The 16002-nt window shown below is 40.0% G+C and overlaps 1 protein-coding gene across 3 annotated transcripts in view; it reads left to right on the top strand.

Moving 5' to 3' along the window:
- The first annotated feature begins 602 nt into the window (after positions 1-602).
- Positions 603-16002, top strand: part of ZRANB1 (zinc finger RANBP2-type containing 1) — a 70639-nt gene continuing 55239 nt past the window's right edge. For all 3 annotated transcript variants that reach the window (XM_057530388.1, XM_057530386.1, XM_057530387.1), the window contains exon 1: positions 603-979. The gene's annotated coding sequence lies outside the window, so the exon portion shown is untranslated. The remainder of the gene's footprint in view (positions 980-16002) is intronic.

Here is a 16002-nt window from a genome sequence, read left to right as displayed (position 1 = left end):
CTTAGGTAATACATACATTATGAATTTACACATTCACAAATATAAATGGATAGCTGCCTCGAAGACAGGAATAAACAGACATTGTAAAAAAAAGATATATGAAAATGAAATTATCTAACCTAAACATTTATCTTCCCTGGTGTCTTATCAAGAGTTTGAAGCTGTATAAGAAAAAGTGATGCACAATCTGTCACTAAGTAGTTCACTTGGTGAGACTTGGGGGTTGACTTAGAAGTCCGCTGTAAGAGCAGCAGAGATCGGGCACTAGCAGCTGTGCAGCAGCAAGAACGCCCTCCGAGCCGCCCCGGCTGCGTCCCCGTGCCCCGCACACGCCGCGCCGTCGCCTCCCGGCGTGCCCCGCACGTCGCCGAAGTTCCGCAGCCCCAGCCAACCGGCCGCCGCACAGGGGGCGGGACCCGGGGGCCGGCGCGCGCCGCCGCCTCACAATCGGGGCCCGGCGCCGGCGTGACGTCCCCTTTCCGCGGCCCGCCTCCTGCGCCCGGAAAGAGGCGGCCGACCATTGGCTGCGCCGCTGGCGGCCTCGGGGCCAATGACAGGGCGACGAGCGGCGGGGTCCGGCCTTGACGTTGTGCTGCTTGCCGTGGGGTTTTTTTTTGGCTCCGGGGCCCCTCACCGCCGCCATTAGGAGCCCGCTGCGCCCGAGGCCGTCCCCCTCTCCTCTCTCCCCCCTCCCCCCTGCGTCCCCCCGCCTCCGTGCCTGCTCTCCGCCCCTCTGCCCCCGCCTCCGGCAGCGGGAGTCGCGCGCGGGCCCGCGGTGACCATGTCCTGACTTGGGGGAGAGGGCGGAGGCGGCAGCAGCGGGGCGGGCGGCGGTGCGGAGGGAGGCGGAGCGGGGCCGGGCTCGGCTCGTCGCCGCGGGCTGCTCGGGGAGTCGCCGCCGCCGCCGCGGCCGCCGGGCGCCGAGCGTCGGACTGGGAGGAGGAGCAGGAGCTGGAGGAAGAGCCACCGCCGCCGCCAGGTAACTGGGCCCCGGGAGGGCGCCCCGCTGCAGGCCCCTCGCGGCTCCGCCGCGGCCTGCCCGGGCCCCTCGCTCCCTGATGGTGCCCAGGCCGCTGGGTCTCCCGGGCCGTCCGCCAGCGACCCCCGGGGAGGCGTCGCAGGCGAGGAGAAGGGAGGCGGCAAGGTCTGGCCCCGCCGCGCTTCCATCTTGGGCTTTCCCGATGAGGGGACAGGCCCGGGGCTGTGGGAGGGTGGGTCCGCTCGGCTTGTTTACCGACCACGGATCAGCCGCGGCTGGACGCGCCGCCTGCCCTGCCACCTCTCTTCCGCCAGATGACTCCCCTTCCCCCCGACTTCTTTTCCTGCCACCTCCGGGCTGGGGAGTGGGGTTTCGCTCGCGCTCTGCGGTAGGCCCTAAATACTTGGGTCCATCGCCACAAGTTGGTGCTGGTCCCCAAACTTCGGTCCCTTGGCCGCTTCCTCTTCGCCTCCCGCGGTGGCCTTCCCTTGTTGCCTTTTCTAAGAAAGTAAAGATGGGGGGCGACGGGGGTGGGCTGGGGAGGAGGAGCTGGAACTCGTGGCAAGATCGTCTAGCCCTCTCGCTCGCGATAACGATGGTTCCGTGCAACTCTCTATTATTTTCTCCGCTGTGGTTTGGTGTGGGTCGTTTCACAGACAAAAGGACTGTAATGAATACTTGCGTTAAGCACAAGGGACCAGCAGTTTAGGTTCAGCCTGGAAGTTTGAACCGGCCCATTATCTTTGAGATAACACTGGTGTTTTGAAACTCTGGCTGAGAATTTGGTACTTCAGTCAATTGATTCCATAACTCCGTAGGCTATCAGGTTAAACGCCGTCCCCTCTATCCAATATTTTGGTCTGTTTGCTCACCGTATGATCTGTTATGTTGTTGTCAATAAATTTAATGTACAGTTGAAAAGAAATCTTTACTCTTGGAAATGTTATGAGTGTTTTTTCTATCTGAAGTCTCTTTTTTTAGTTGATTTCTTTATCACTTGTGCGACCTCAAGGGTACCCATGTTTTGATCAAACGTGGATGACTCAGTATTCAAACCATAAGCCAGGGGAAACCATAAGGAATATTGATCTTGGCTTGTGCCAGGGGCCTTAGGAAAGTCATTAAACTAGGTTTGTGAAAAATTAAGCTGGATCTCTCCTCCTGGTTATTAATATTAATTAAATGAGGCAATTGTAAAGCAATCTAGAATCCTGTTTCCCTCTTGATTTTTGGGTCTTATGATATGCAGTCACCTTCTTATACTAAAGTTTCATAACATTGTTTTTACAGGCTGTCAGGGGGACTGAGAGGACAGTAATGGCACATTTTAATCTTTGGGGAGGATATTATTTGAATGTCATGAGGGATTTTTATTTCTGTTGATGTTTCAACACTTTTTGTTAATGCTTCAGAAAATTGAGACACACATTTATTTACTCTTGAAATGTGCTTGGGTTAGTATGGTGAACTCATTCATGGTAGCTTATGGCCTTGATCCAGCTCTGTATGCTGATAAGGGTTTGGCATATTGCATTTAAAGTCTGAGGATTAGCGTAGTTTTGGAACTCATGATCCAGATGTAGGATATTTGCGGTAAATTGCCTCCTGTGTGTAACTGATACAGTGAGAGCTCTTCAATGTGCTTTATACTTATATCGCTTTTTTTTTTTTTTTTTTAATTATTTATTTATTTATTTATTTACTTGGCTGCACCAGGTCTTAGTCGCAGCATGCGGGATCTAGTTCCCTGACCAGGGATCGAACCCTGGCCCCCTACATTGGGAGCACGGAATCTTAACCACTGGACCACCAGGGAAGTCCCCTTATATCGCTTTTATAGTAGATGGAGGCTTTAAATAAATGGGAGGTGCAAAAGTAGACCACTGTAGCTTTTTATTTAACTTGGTTCAGTGTTATTATTTGAGCATTGCTGCTCACTTCCCACCTTCCCCAATAATAAGCCTTTGCACCTGGGCTTTGAATACGTTTTCTCCCAGTGATGTGTTTCACCTGGAATATTTGTGCTCTGTTAATGCCTTGGGTAAATAATATCTTGCACATTTTAACACTCACCTTCTCACATCACAACATAAAAAGTTCCGGAACTCTCCTTGTTACATGCAAAGTAAGGTTTAAGCTCCTTGGTGTGGTTTTCAGGTTTCTCTGTTATCTGGCCCTGATCCATTCTTCAGTCTTAACTCATTTCTTCCCTTTGTGAATCTTTAGGTCCAGCCAGACTAACTTGTTTGTTGTTCCTGTGAAGTCCCTCCTCTTGGCCTTTCTTTGTGCCTTTCTTTGTGCCTTTCTTTCTGTTTGAAACTCTTTTCTGCTTGTATTCACGGATACTCCCTTTACTCTAGGCCCAGTTGAGTCCCAGACCTCTCTCTTGAGAAGCCTTTTTGACTAGTTCAACCCCAAGAGATCTATTCATACCTTTCCTGTGTGGGACTGTTTTCTTCTTCTTTTTTTTTTTCTTAGCATATGCTAGCCTGGATTTCAGTTTATCTTTTTATGTTTTTATTCGGCTTCCCAATTAGATTTTTAAGACCTTTGAGGAGGGGGTATGAACCCTAAACCCTATATCTGTGGAGACCATATATTAAGCACTGAAAATGTGAATACATTGACAAAGTATTTTGGTTATAGAGGTGTTCTAGAATATGAAGTTTGTACTCTTCTAAGTATTGGAGTTGCTGATTTCAAAGTTGGACTTTGATGGGTTTTTTAAAAAATTTATTTTATTTATTTATTTTTGGCTGCGTTGGGTCTTCGTTGCTGTGCCCAGGCTTTCTAGTTGTGGCGAGCGGGGGCTACTCTTTGTTGCGGTGCGCGGGCTTCTCATCGCGGTGGCTTCTCTTGTTGTGGAGCATGGGCTCTAGGCGCGCGGGCTTCAGTAGTTGTAGCACGTGGGCTTAGTAGTTGTGGCTCGTGGACTCTAGAGCGCAGGCTCAGTAGTTGTGGCGCACGGGCTTAGTTGCTCCGTGGCATGTGGGATCTTCCCGGACCAGGGCTCAAACCCGTGTCCCCTGCATTGGCAGGCGGATTCTTAACCACTGCGCCGCCAGGGAAGCCCGGGCTTTGATGATTTAACGAGACAAAATATTTGAAACCATGACTGTCTCTAAAAAGTTTTTTTTGGCCAGTATGTTTATATCTATTATCAGCATGGTTCTCTTTCTGTAGAGGATGCTCAACATTTTTTTTTTTTTTAATTTTTATTTATTTATTTATTTATTTATTTATTTATTTTTGGCTGTGCTGGGTCTTTGGTTCGTGCGAGGGCTCTCTCCAGTTGCGGCAAGTGGGGGCCACTCTTCATCGCGGTGCGGGGACCGCTCTTCATCGCGGTGCGCGGGCCTTTCACTATCGCGGCCCCTCCCGTCGCGGGGCACAGGCTCCAGAAGCGCAGGCTCAGCAGCCGTGGCTCACGGGCCCAGCCGCTCCGCGGCATGTGGGATCCTCCCAGACCAGGGCTCGAACCCGTGTCTCCCGCATCAGCAGGCAGATTCTCAACCACTGCGCCACCAGGGAAGCCCCCTCAACATTTTGATAATGGTATAAGTACTACAGGTCTGTAGTTTACTTCAGATTTGAGTTTGGGGCGATTACTTTGGTTTGAGTTTGGCACCAGTGACACTAAGTGTTGTCATTCCATATTTATACATAGGTAACATTTAGCATCATGGGCAGGAGACAGTAATCTGCAGTCTCAGTTTGCATCCTTAACCTCACATGTTGGCAGCATGTGTCATTGATCATGAGGCAGATGAGACTCAGGAGAATGTGTGATTCACTGCTACCTGTCAACAATGTTGGAAGAAACACAAACAAGCCCATCCATAGTATTTTTGTATCCCAAGGATAATTACGTGTAATTATGTAGCACATGGGTGGTTGCTGATGTAGTTGAAAAACAGGTGTGTATATTCCTGTTGTGTTGTATGTGTGAGTGGGAGGCCTGATGTTTTACGGATACATAGTCTCCTAGCAGTAACTCATCTTGATTTATCCACTGCATCTTTGTGGAAACTTGTGTTCTTCCTCCAGTTCATCAAAATATTTTTTTTTCCCCTGAAATTGACTGGTTTTTAGAAACTAGTTTACATAAAAACTTTTTTTTTAAGCTTCAGAAACCTTTTTAGCATAATTGAAGCTAAAATTAATCTGTTAATTTTCCAGAAATACTAAGCATCTTTACTTAGGCTACTTGCATTTGTAGAAGGGACTTTCACAGAATTACATCAGTAATTTCACCACTTGAGAAATCTGGATCAGTAAGCATTCTTTGCTCTCTGGGAGGGTGGTATTTTGGTTAAGATTAAATTTTTGAGAAGAGTCATTAGTTTGAATTTTAAATTGGAGGTTGGTCAGGAACATAAAATTAATTTTTCAGGTGCCTAGTGAATTGAACTTTTTAGTAATGAAAAAACTAATTTACTTTTTTTTTATAGTTTATTTATTGAGGGAAAATTGCCCTACCCCCTCTCAGCCAGCACAACACACTTTTGGCTTTTGATTTTGTACTGTTTGGCAAGTCAGATTTTTATGTGGATTGAATTTACATAAATAAAAAATATTCGAGTGGATGAGGCATTGTTGGAAATCAGTTGCATATATTTCTGTCTTTAATTTTTAACAATAACAGCTTAATTGAGGTTTATTTCATAAAACAAAAAATTCACCCTTTTAATGTGTGGAATTCATTGGTTTTTAGTGTATTTACAAAGTTATGTAACCATCACTATTCAGAACATGTTCATCACCCCCAAAAGAGACCTTGTACTCACTAGCAGTCATTCCCTCTTTGCCCCACTTCCTGGCAACCAGTAATCTACTTCTGTCTTTATGGATTTACCTGTTCTGTACATTTCATATAAATGGAATCATACAATATAGTCATCCTTTGGTATCTGTGGGGGATTGGTTCCAGGATCCCTCTTGGATCCCCAAATCCAGGGATACTCAATTCCCTTACATAAAATGGCAAAGTATTTGCGTATAACCTACGCACAACCTCCTGTATACTTTAAATCATATCTAGATTACTTATAATACCTAATATAATATAAATGCTGTATAAATAGTTGTCAGTGCGTGTAAATTCAAGTTTTGCTTTTTGGAACTTTCTGTATATGACCTTTGGTGTCTGGCTTTGTTCACTTATCGTTTTCAAGGTTTATCCATCTTGTAGCATGTATCAGTACTTCATTCCTTTTTATGGCTGAAAAACTAATATTCCATGTATGGGTACATACCACATTTTGTTTATATTTATCTATTCATTGATTGATGGGCATTTAAGTAGTTTCCACTTTTTGGCTTTTATGAAATATGGTGCTATGAACATTTGTGTACAAAGTTGTGTGTGGACATAAGTTTTCTTTTTTTTTGGGTGTATATTGATACCTAGGAGTGGAATTGCCGGGTCATATGGTAACTCTGTGTTTAACCTTTGAGGAACTTTGTGACTGTTTTCTGAAGTGGTTGTACCATTTTTGCATTTATACCAGCAATGTATGAGGGTTCCATTTTTCTACATCCTCAGCAACACTTGTTATTGTCTGTCTTTTTTTTACTATAGCTGTCTTAGTGAAGTGGAATCTCCTAGTTGTTATTTGCATTTCCCTAATGGCTGGTGGTATTATCTTTTCATGTGCTTATTGGTCGTTTGTGTATCTTTAGAGAGTGTCTACTCCAATCCTTTGCCCATTTTTCAATTGGGTTATTTGTCTTTTTATTGTTGAGTTGTGAGAGTTTTTTATATATTCTGGATACAAGTCAGATGACTTGCAAATAATTTGCAAATACTTTCTCCTATTCTGTAGTTTATCTCTTTACTTTCTTGATGGTGTCCTTTGAAACGCAAACGATTTTAATTTTGATGTCCAATTTATTTGTTTTCTTTTGTCACTTTTGCTTTTGGTGTCATCTCTAAGAAGCCATTGTGTAATCCAAGGTCAAGAAGATTTGCATTTCTAAGAATTTTACAGTTTTTAGCTCTTACATTTAGGTCTTTGATAATTTTGAGTTTTGTATATAGTATGAGATAGGGATCCAAATTTATTCTTTTGCAGAGGGCTGTCTAGTTGTCCCAGCATCATTTGCTGAAATTTAGTTAGCTTTAGTAACATAATTATTCTCAACTATAAATTGATTATTGCAAGACAGCATTCCCTGGATGTATGAAGAAATTATCCTTACTTTGCAGATGGAGAAAAGAATTTCTACTGAGTGTTGATCATTAAGTTGCAGCAGTACGCTTGTGATTGGAATTTTGAAGGCAAGACATCATTTCTGCAATTTTTTTTTTTTTTTGGCCTCGCCGTGAGGCCTATCATTTCTGTAATTTTTAACAAACCACTTTTAAATCCTTTTCTGGTTGGGGTGGGTAATTAACTTCATTTTTTGGTATTTAATGAAGTTAAAGTTTGTGTTTAAAGAGGGGAACGACAGGAATTTGTAGAACTTTAGACTAATCTTTGGAATACTATCCTTTGATACCAGGAGAATATTGAATTGCTTTTTATTGTCTAAATGATTAGTGAGCAACTGTTGTATAGCAAACACTGTTCATAGAGACATAAACGTGAATTTTTCACAGTTGGTCATTAGAAACAAACCTTATTCCACTAAACTAAGTACTATGAAGTGGTAAAGAAGTGACTAAATTAATTTAGCACAAGATTAGGATTGGGTCAAGAAGGGTTTTACAGAAGTGGGAACATTTGAGCTAGTCTTTGAAGAAGGAGTAACAGGTTTCTAGGTATATATAGAACCAGGTAAGAATGGGAGGTGGGAGTGAGAGAACATTGTGTGCAGAAGCAATCATAAGTGAAGGCATGGAGACATGAAAATTACATGCCACATGTAAGGACCAGTAGAGGGTACAGTATGGCTAAAGCATGTGGATGAGGTTGGAATGGCTCTCATAGCACCTGGATATGAATGCCTCATTCCTTCTGCAGTCCCTGATCTTCCTTTTCCCTTTGAGCTAGTATTGTCAAGGAGCTGGGGAATAGAAAGGAGAAGTGATCCTCTTCAGTGTGGATCATCTTTACAGGTGGGAAGAGGGAAGGGTTCTCTGTCTCTGTGTGTGTGTGTGTGTGTGTGTGTGTGTGTGTGTGTGTGTGTGTGTGTGTGTGTGTAGGGGGATATGTTTGAGGATATTTGTTGTATTAAGCTTAAAATCCAAAGGCCTTGTTTATATAGAAATTCATTCAAATTAAGTTAATAATTGTTGGGCACCTGCTGTGTGATCTGAGGTTGTTTAGGATTTTCAAAAAAGTAGATTACATAAAATACTGTTACAAAGACTACCAAGTTAAAACATTTAGTAACTACTTGTTCACTGTTAAGCATTTTAGAAAGTAATTGTACTGGATGTTGAGATAACCCTACAAACAAGACTGTCTCTTTTACTTGTATTTACATTCTAGTGTAGAGAGAGAGCAAACAAGGAAAAACAAAAATAAAAACAAAGAACAAAAAACCCAAACCAAACCCAGGTAGTGATAAGTGCTCTGCAGGTAATATAATGAAAGCAGAGTAATGTGGTGGAGAATGACATCAGTCTGGTGAGGGAAAATCTTTCTGAGGAGGTGATATTTAAACCTAGTTTTTGATGACAAGAGCTGGCCATGTGAAAATATGAGGAAAGAGAATTCTAGGCAGAGGAGATTTCTAATACAAAACTCTTATGGTGAGAATGAGCTTGCTTGTAAAAGGAACAGAACAAAATCTGCTTTTATGTAAAGATTTGCAAGAAAGACTGGGGAATTTTAATTTTATTCTGAGTGGGTTGGGAAGCCACTAGAGGATTTTAAGTCCTTGTGTTGTGACCTGGTCTATGTTTCTAAAGGATCCATCTGGCTTCCATGCGAGGATGGTGGATAGAATAGAAGCAGCAAGATTAGTGGGGAGGTTATGTAGTAATCCATGTGAGAGTTGATGGTGGCTTGGACTAGGGGCATGGTAGGGTAATCTGGAGAAAAATTCAGATTTTGGGATTTGTTTTGGAGGTAGTGTCAATGTCTTGTTGTAGCTAGAGACAGTAACTATACAGTCAGTCCATCTTGTAACCTAATATTCACATTTTGTTCTAGGGAAATATGTTTTTGTAATTCTGGAAGGCTGTGGTGCATTTGTGAGAGAAAACAGGAGTCAGAATCTGGGCTTTACTTCCTAAAGCTTTGTAACTGTGGGCAAGTCATTTCACCTTTCCTGAAGCCACAGATACCTTGTCATTAAAATGAAGATACTTGTACCTCAGAAGGATTCTGGGGTACCTTACAGGAAAGTACCTGAGGGTTCCGAAGATGAAGTGAAATAATAGAAGTGTTCTGTGACCTAAAGCTTCATATAAAATTTAAGGTGGTGTTATTTCACGCTGATATTTGTTCATAATATTAATTATTGGATGTGGATCTTGACATTATTGGTGTTAACCCCTGTGTAAGGACAGGTAAGGCATTACCATAATTTTTTCAGATGAAGAGGCTTGGATCTTAAGGGTTTGGCCAATATCCCTGACTTAGTAGGAGGTGGAGAGGGACATGAACTCACATCTAAAAAGTGCAGTACATTTTTCTCTATATGAAATAAAAAGAGATGGAACTGATCTTCCCATGGTAAAATAAAGTAGATTTCCCCTTAATAATGCTTTGGTGAAAGGCAGTAAATCACTGAAGGGAAATGTTGTAGGATATTCTTGACACACCCGTGTGTTTGTGCTTGGAAGGTTCTTTTATGTCCTGTTTAGGATTTTTCACTTTAGTGTTGGGGTGTTGAAATTTTTAAAGCTGCTGAATAGCAACACGAGATTTTTTTTTTTTTTTTTTTGACAGATTACTCTGGCAGAGATGTGGAGTATGAAGGTTGGAAGACCAGTTAGAATAATAAATAAAATATTTGAGAGAAACGATGAACTAGGGCTTGGTTGTAGGGGTAGAAAGAACAGACAATTCTTGAGAAATTTTTAGATATAGGAGGCCACATTTACTCTCATATAAAAGGACTGTTGTGTACCTGTTTTGTCAGAATAATGATGTATGTGAAAGTATTTTGTAAATTATAAGGTTTATTGTGTGATGTGGACATATATAAGTACAAATATATTTTTCCCCCAGAACTGTTTGAAGGTAAATTGTAGACTTGATACCCCTTAATCTCTAAATATTTCAGTGTGTATTTCCTAAAAACAAGGTCTTTCTCTTATGTAACCGCAATAGAGGTATCAAACTCTGGAAATTAACATTGCATGATTAATTCTTATAAGATTCTATAAATCTTATTTAAATTTTGTTAGTTGTTCCATTAATATGCTTTATAAAGACAAAAGAAAATCTCAGATCATGAGTTGCAGTCTATTGCCATGTGTTTTATAGGTTCCTTTAACTGGAACAAAGAAGTCCTTGTTTTTCATGATACTGATGTTTTTGAAGAATATAGGACTAGTAATTTCGTAGACGGTCTCTTAATATTGGCATTTCTGATATTTTCTCGTGATCAGAGTCAGAGTATGTACTTTTTAGCAAGAATACCACAGAGGTGATGTTTTGTTCTTAGTACAACATATCAAGAGGCAAATGATGTCATTACTGGTGTGGTTAACTTTGATTACTTGGTTAAGGTGTCTACCACGTTTTGTAACATACCAGTTATTGTTGGGAGATACTTGGAGACTATTTAAATATCCTGTTAATTCTCAAATTTTCACCCACTAGTTTTAACATTATTGATGATTCTTTTCTGAATCTCTTGTAGAGATTGCCAAATGGTGAATTTCTAATCTAGTTATTCATTTCACATTTATTAGTTTGATTTCTATTGTAAAGAAGAACTTTCTCCTCCATTATTTATCTGTTAGTTTGTGTGTAGACTTTTGTATATTTGTTTTAGTCAGTGCTTTAAAAATCCTTTACTGTTATTATTTATGTGGTTGCTTGAGTTGATCCAGATTTGGCCAGTGTGAGCCCTTCATGCTAATTTCTGCGTCTTTTTTTAATTTAAAATGTTAGGTGTGAACATATTTCAGATTTGATTTTAATTTTTTAGAGCAGTTTTAGGTTCACACCAAAAGTTCTTGTGTCCTTTTTTTAAAACTTCCCATCATTCTTTGAGAACTGATTTTTTTTTTAATGTTTCCTGGATATTAGTGACTAAAAAACATTAAGAAGTAGATTTTTAAAAATAATCTTTAGTTTTTAGAGCAGTTTAGGTTCACAGCAAAATTGAGCAGAAAGTACAGAGTTCTTATACCCCTCCCTCCACACATGCATAACCTCTCCCACTATCAACATCCTGCAACTGAGTGGTACATTTGTTATGTTGATGAATCTACCATGACACATAAATATCAACCAGAGTCCATAGTTTACATTAAGGTTCGCTCTTGGTATGTACACTTTATGGGTTTTGAGAAATGTATAATGACATGTATCTACCGTTATAGTATCATACAGAATAGTTTCACTGCCCTGAAAATCCTCTGTGTTCGGACTATTCATCCCTCCCCCTCGCCAACCCCTGGCAACCACTGATCTTTGTCTCCAAAGTTTTGCCTTTTTCAGAATGTTATATAGTTGGAATCAAACAGTATATAGCCATTTCAGATGGGCTTCTTTCACTTAGTAATATGCATTTAAGGTTCCTCCATGTCTCTTCATGGCTTGCTAGCTCGTTTCTCTTTAGTGCTGAATAATATTTTCTTGTCTGGATGTACCACAGTTTATTTATCCATTCACTTATAATGAACTTTGGTTGCTTGCAAGTTTTGGCAGTTATGAATAAAGCTGCATCCATGTGCCGGTTTTTGTGTGGACATAAAATTTCAACTCCTTTGAGTAAATACAAGATGCACAATTGCTAGGTCATATGGTAAGAGTATGTTTAGTTTTGTAAGAAACTGCCGAACTCTCTTCCTAACTTGGCTATACCACTTTGCATTCCTATCAGCAATGAATGAGAGGTCTTGTTGATCTACATCTTTGTCAGCATTTGGTGTTGTCAGTGTTCTGGATTTCGGCCAATCTAATATGTGTATAGTGGTATCTCATTGCTGTTTTAATTTGCAGTTCTCTAATGAGGTATTGTTTGCCATCTGTATATCTTCCTTGAAGTGTCTGTTCAGGTCTTTGCCCGTGTTTTAATTAGGTTGTTTATTATTTTTTTTAATTGTTGAGTTTCAAGAGTTCTTTGTATAGTTAGGATAACAGTCCTTTATCAGATATGTCTTTTGTAAATATTTTCTCCTATTTTTTTGGCTCGTCATTCTCTTGACGATGTCTTTTGTAGAACAGAACTTTTTAATTTTAACGAATCTAGTTTATCAAGTATATTTTTCATGGATTGTGTCTTTGGTGTTTTACCTAAAAAGTCATTGGCATAGTCAAGGTCATCTAGATTTCCTGTTATGTTATCTTCTAGGAATTTTATAATTCTGCATTTTACATTTAGGTCTATGATCCGTTTTGAGTTAATTTTTGTGAAGGGTATGAGGTCTATGTCTAAGAGTCCTTTTTATGTTTTTTGTTTTTTTTGCACGTGGATGTCCAGTGGTTTCAGCACCATTTTTTGAAAAGACTTTCTTTTTTTTTTTTTAATTTATTTATTTTATTATTTTTGGCTGTGCTGGGTCTTCGTTTCTGTGCGAGGGCTTTCTCTAGTTGCGGCGAGCAGGGCCACTCTTCATCGCGGTGCGCGGGCCTCTCACTGTCGCGGCCTCTCTTGTTGAGGAGCACAAGCTCCAGACGTGCAGGCTCAGTAGTTGTGGCTCACGGGCCCAGTTGCTCCGCGGCATGTGGGATCTTCCCAGACCAGGGCTCGAACCCGTGTCCCCTGCACTGGCAGGCAGATTCTCAACCACTGCACCACCAGGGAAGCCCCCTGAAAAGACTTTCTTTTTTCCTTTGTATTGTCTTTACTTCTTTGTTAAATATCAGTTGACTCTATATATGTGGGTCTATTTCTGGGCTCTCTGTTCTATTCCATTGATCTGTTTGTCCGTTCTTTTGCCAGTGTTTTGATTACTGTAGTTGTATAGTAAGTGTAGAAGTCAGGGTAGTTAGTCTTCTGACTTTGTTTTTTTGTTTGTTTGTTTTTTTTCTTCAGTACTGTGTTGGTTATTCTTACTGTGTTGGTTATTCTGGATATTTATGCTTCTCCATATAAACTTTAGAATCAGTTTGTAAGTACCCACAAACTTGCTGGAATTTTGATTGGGGTCTCATTGAATCTTTTGATCAAGCTGGGGAGAACTGAGATTTTGACAATATTGAGTCTTCTTATCCATGAACGTGAACTGAGATTTTGACAGTATTGAGTCTTCTTATCCATGAACGTGAAGTGTCTCTCCATTTATTTAGTTCTTGGATTTCTTTCATCAGAGTTTTGTAGTTTTCCTGATATAGATCTTGTACATATTTTGTTAGATTTATACTTATGTAATTCAGTTTTGGGAGTGCTAACGTAAATGGCGATGTGTTTTTTTTTTTTTTTTTTTTTTTTTTAATGAGGATCTTGAATCAGATGCGTATGTTTGATTGATTGATTGATTGATTGATTTTGGCTGTGTTGGGTCTTCGTTTCTGTGCGAGGGCTTTCTCCAGTTGTGGCAAGCGGGGGCCACTCTTCATCGCGATGCGCGGGCCTCTCTCGTTGCGGAGCACAGGCTCCAGACGCGCAGGCTCAGCAGTTGTGGCTCACGGGCCCAGCCGCTCTGCGGCATGTGGGATCTTCCCAGGCCAGGGCTCGAACCCGTGTCCCCTGCATTAGCAGGCAGATTCTCAACCACTGCGCCACCAGGGAAGCCCCATGGCGATGTGTTTTAAATTTCAAATTCCATTTGTTCATTGCTGGTATATAGGAAAGCAGTTTACTTACTTAACCTGTATCTTGCAACCTTGTTATAATCCTGTATTAGCTGTAGGAGTTTTGTCGATTCTTTTGGATTTTCTTCACAGACAATCGTGTCATATGCGAATAAAAACAATTTTATTTCTTACTTTCCAATCTGTATTCTTTTTATTTCCTTTTCTTGTTTTACAGTATTAGCAGGAATTTCCAGTTTGACACGGAAAAGGAGTAGTGAGAGGGGACATCCTTGCCTCATTATGATATCAGCTGGAAAGTTTCTGGTTTCTCACCATTAAGTTAGGTGTAGGTTCTTTGTACATGCTCTTTATCACATTGAGAAGGTTCCCATGAAACCTGCTGAGAGGTATTTTTTTTCTTTAAAATCATGTTGGATTTTGTCAAATGCCTTTTCTGCATGTATGCATGTGATCATGTGATTTTGTTTGTTTGTTTTTTTCTTCTTTAGCCTGTTGATAGGATGGGTTACGTTAATTGATTTTTGAGCATTGATCTAGCCTTAGCCTTGCATATCTGGAATAAACCCCAGTTGGTTGTGGTGTAGAATTCTTTTTATATATCGTTGGATTTGATTTGCTAATATTTTGTTGAGAGCTTTTGCCTCTGTGTTCGTGAGAGACATTGAAAAGACAGATTTTTATCATTTCAGTTTGTCTGTCTTGGTTTTCTGATGTGTGATACTCATTTTCAAGTTTAGCATGAAAGAAACTTCGGTTCATATTTTGATATATTTTTTCTCTTTAATGAACCATACCTGCGAGTTGTAAAAAGAAGCTATATTCATACGTTTTCCAAATGTTTTAACATTGCGTCTTAAATACAAGCTCAGATGTTTTATTAGTAGTTTCAGCAATCATAAAATTATTCTGTAAAATTGCTATAAAAGTTTGTAAATGCTTATTCTCAGTTTCTCTACAGGCTAGTAAACAGTTTGTAGAATATCACAGGGCCCTGGACCAAGTTTTGAGTAACACTGTTAACAATATACAGTATACTGCTTCTTGCTCCTTTTCTAGTCTTAGCAATCTAAGCCTTAATTATTAGTCTATAATAGCATGTTACCTTCTTGATAGATTTTTAAAACTTTTCATTATGAAAAATTTCAAACATATATACATATAGAGAGACTAGGAGAATGAATTCTTATGTATCCATCACCCAGTTAACAACTCATGGCCAGCCTTGTTTCATTTATATTCTTCTTGCTTCTTCCCAGTGGATTATTTTAAAGTAATTTCAAGCCATCTTATAACATTGTAAATAATTCAGTATGTGTCTCTTAAGGGAAAAGTACTCTTTTAGAAAAATAGGTACCATACTGTTAATCACACCTTAACATTTTAATAACTTCTTAATATCAAATCACTGTTCAAATTAGTTTTTAACATGTATATAAGTTTTAACATACACACACCCATAGGAATGTGCTGATTGCATCTCCACGGAAATCAGTTCTCTCCTCTATCCCCTGTGATCCTGTAAACTGGTAGTTAGATCTAGAAGCTTGATCACATTCAGGTTTGATAACTGTTACTATTATTTGGCACAGAGAATTCATAGGTGGTATGATGTATGGATGTATGGTATAGCTTTGTTTTAGAAATAGGATTTTGTTACTGCTTCGATACATTAAGTGATCATTAACTTAATATTAAGTATATATTTTAAAATTTGAGCTTGTCACTTGTCACAGATGGAGCAGGGAAAAGTTAAAAAATATTTTAATTAACTTTGGAAGTAGAGTATTTGCAAAATAAATTGAATAAACAAGATTTTAAAGTGAGTTTTTAAAAATTTTTATTGGAGTATAGTTGATTTGCAATGTTGTGTTAGTTTCAGGTGTACAGCAAAGTGAATCAATTATACATATATCCACTCTTTTTTAGATTCTTTTCCCCTATATGCCATTAAAGAGTACTGAGTAGAGTTCCCTGTGCTCTACAGTAGGTTCTTACTATCTATATATAAATCCCAACTTCCCAATTTATCGTCCCCCCTAAAGTGAGTCTTTACATAGAAGAATGTGAGACTTTGCAAGTTAGAGTTTAGTGCATGGGGTGGAGATTCTGGAGATCATTTTGTTTAACTCATTTATTTTTTCACAGATGAGAAAATGGAGGCTCTTAGAGATAAAAATGATTTATTAACTATCT

This window comes from Balaenoptera acutorostrata, chromosome 16 (genome assembly GCF_949987535.1).
Source record: "Balaenoptera acutorostrata chromosome 16, mBalAcu1.1, whole genome shotgun sequence".
NCBI lineage: Eukaryota > Metazoa > Chordata > Mammalia > Artiodactyla > Balaenopteridae > Balaenoptera > Balaenoptera acutorostrata.
This window is presented reverse-complemented; position numbering and strand designations above follow the sequence as displayed.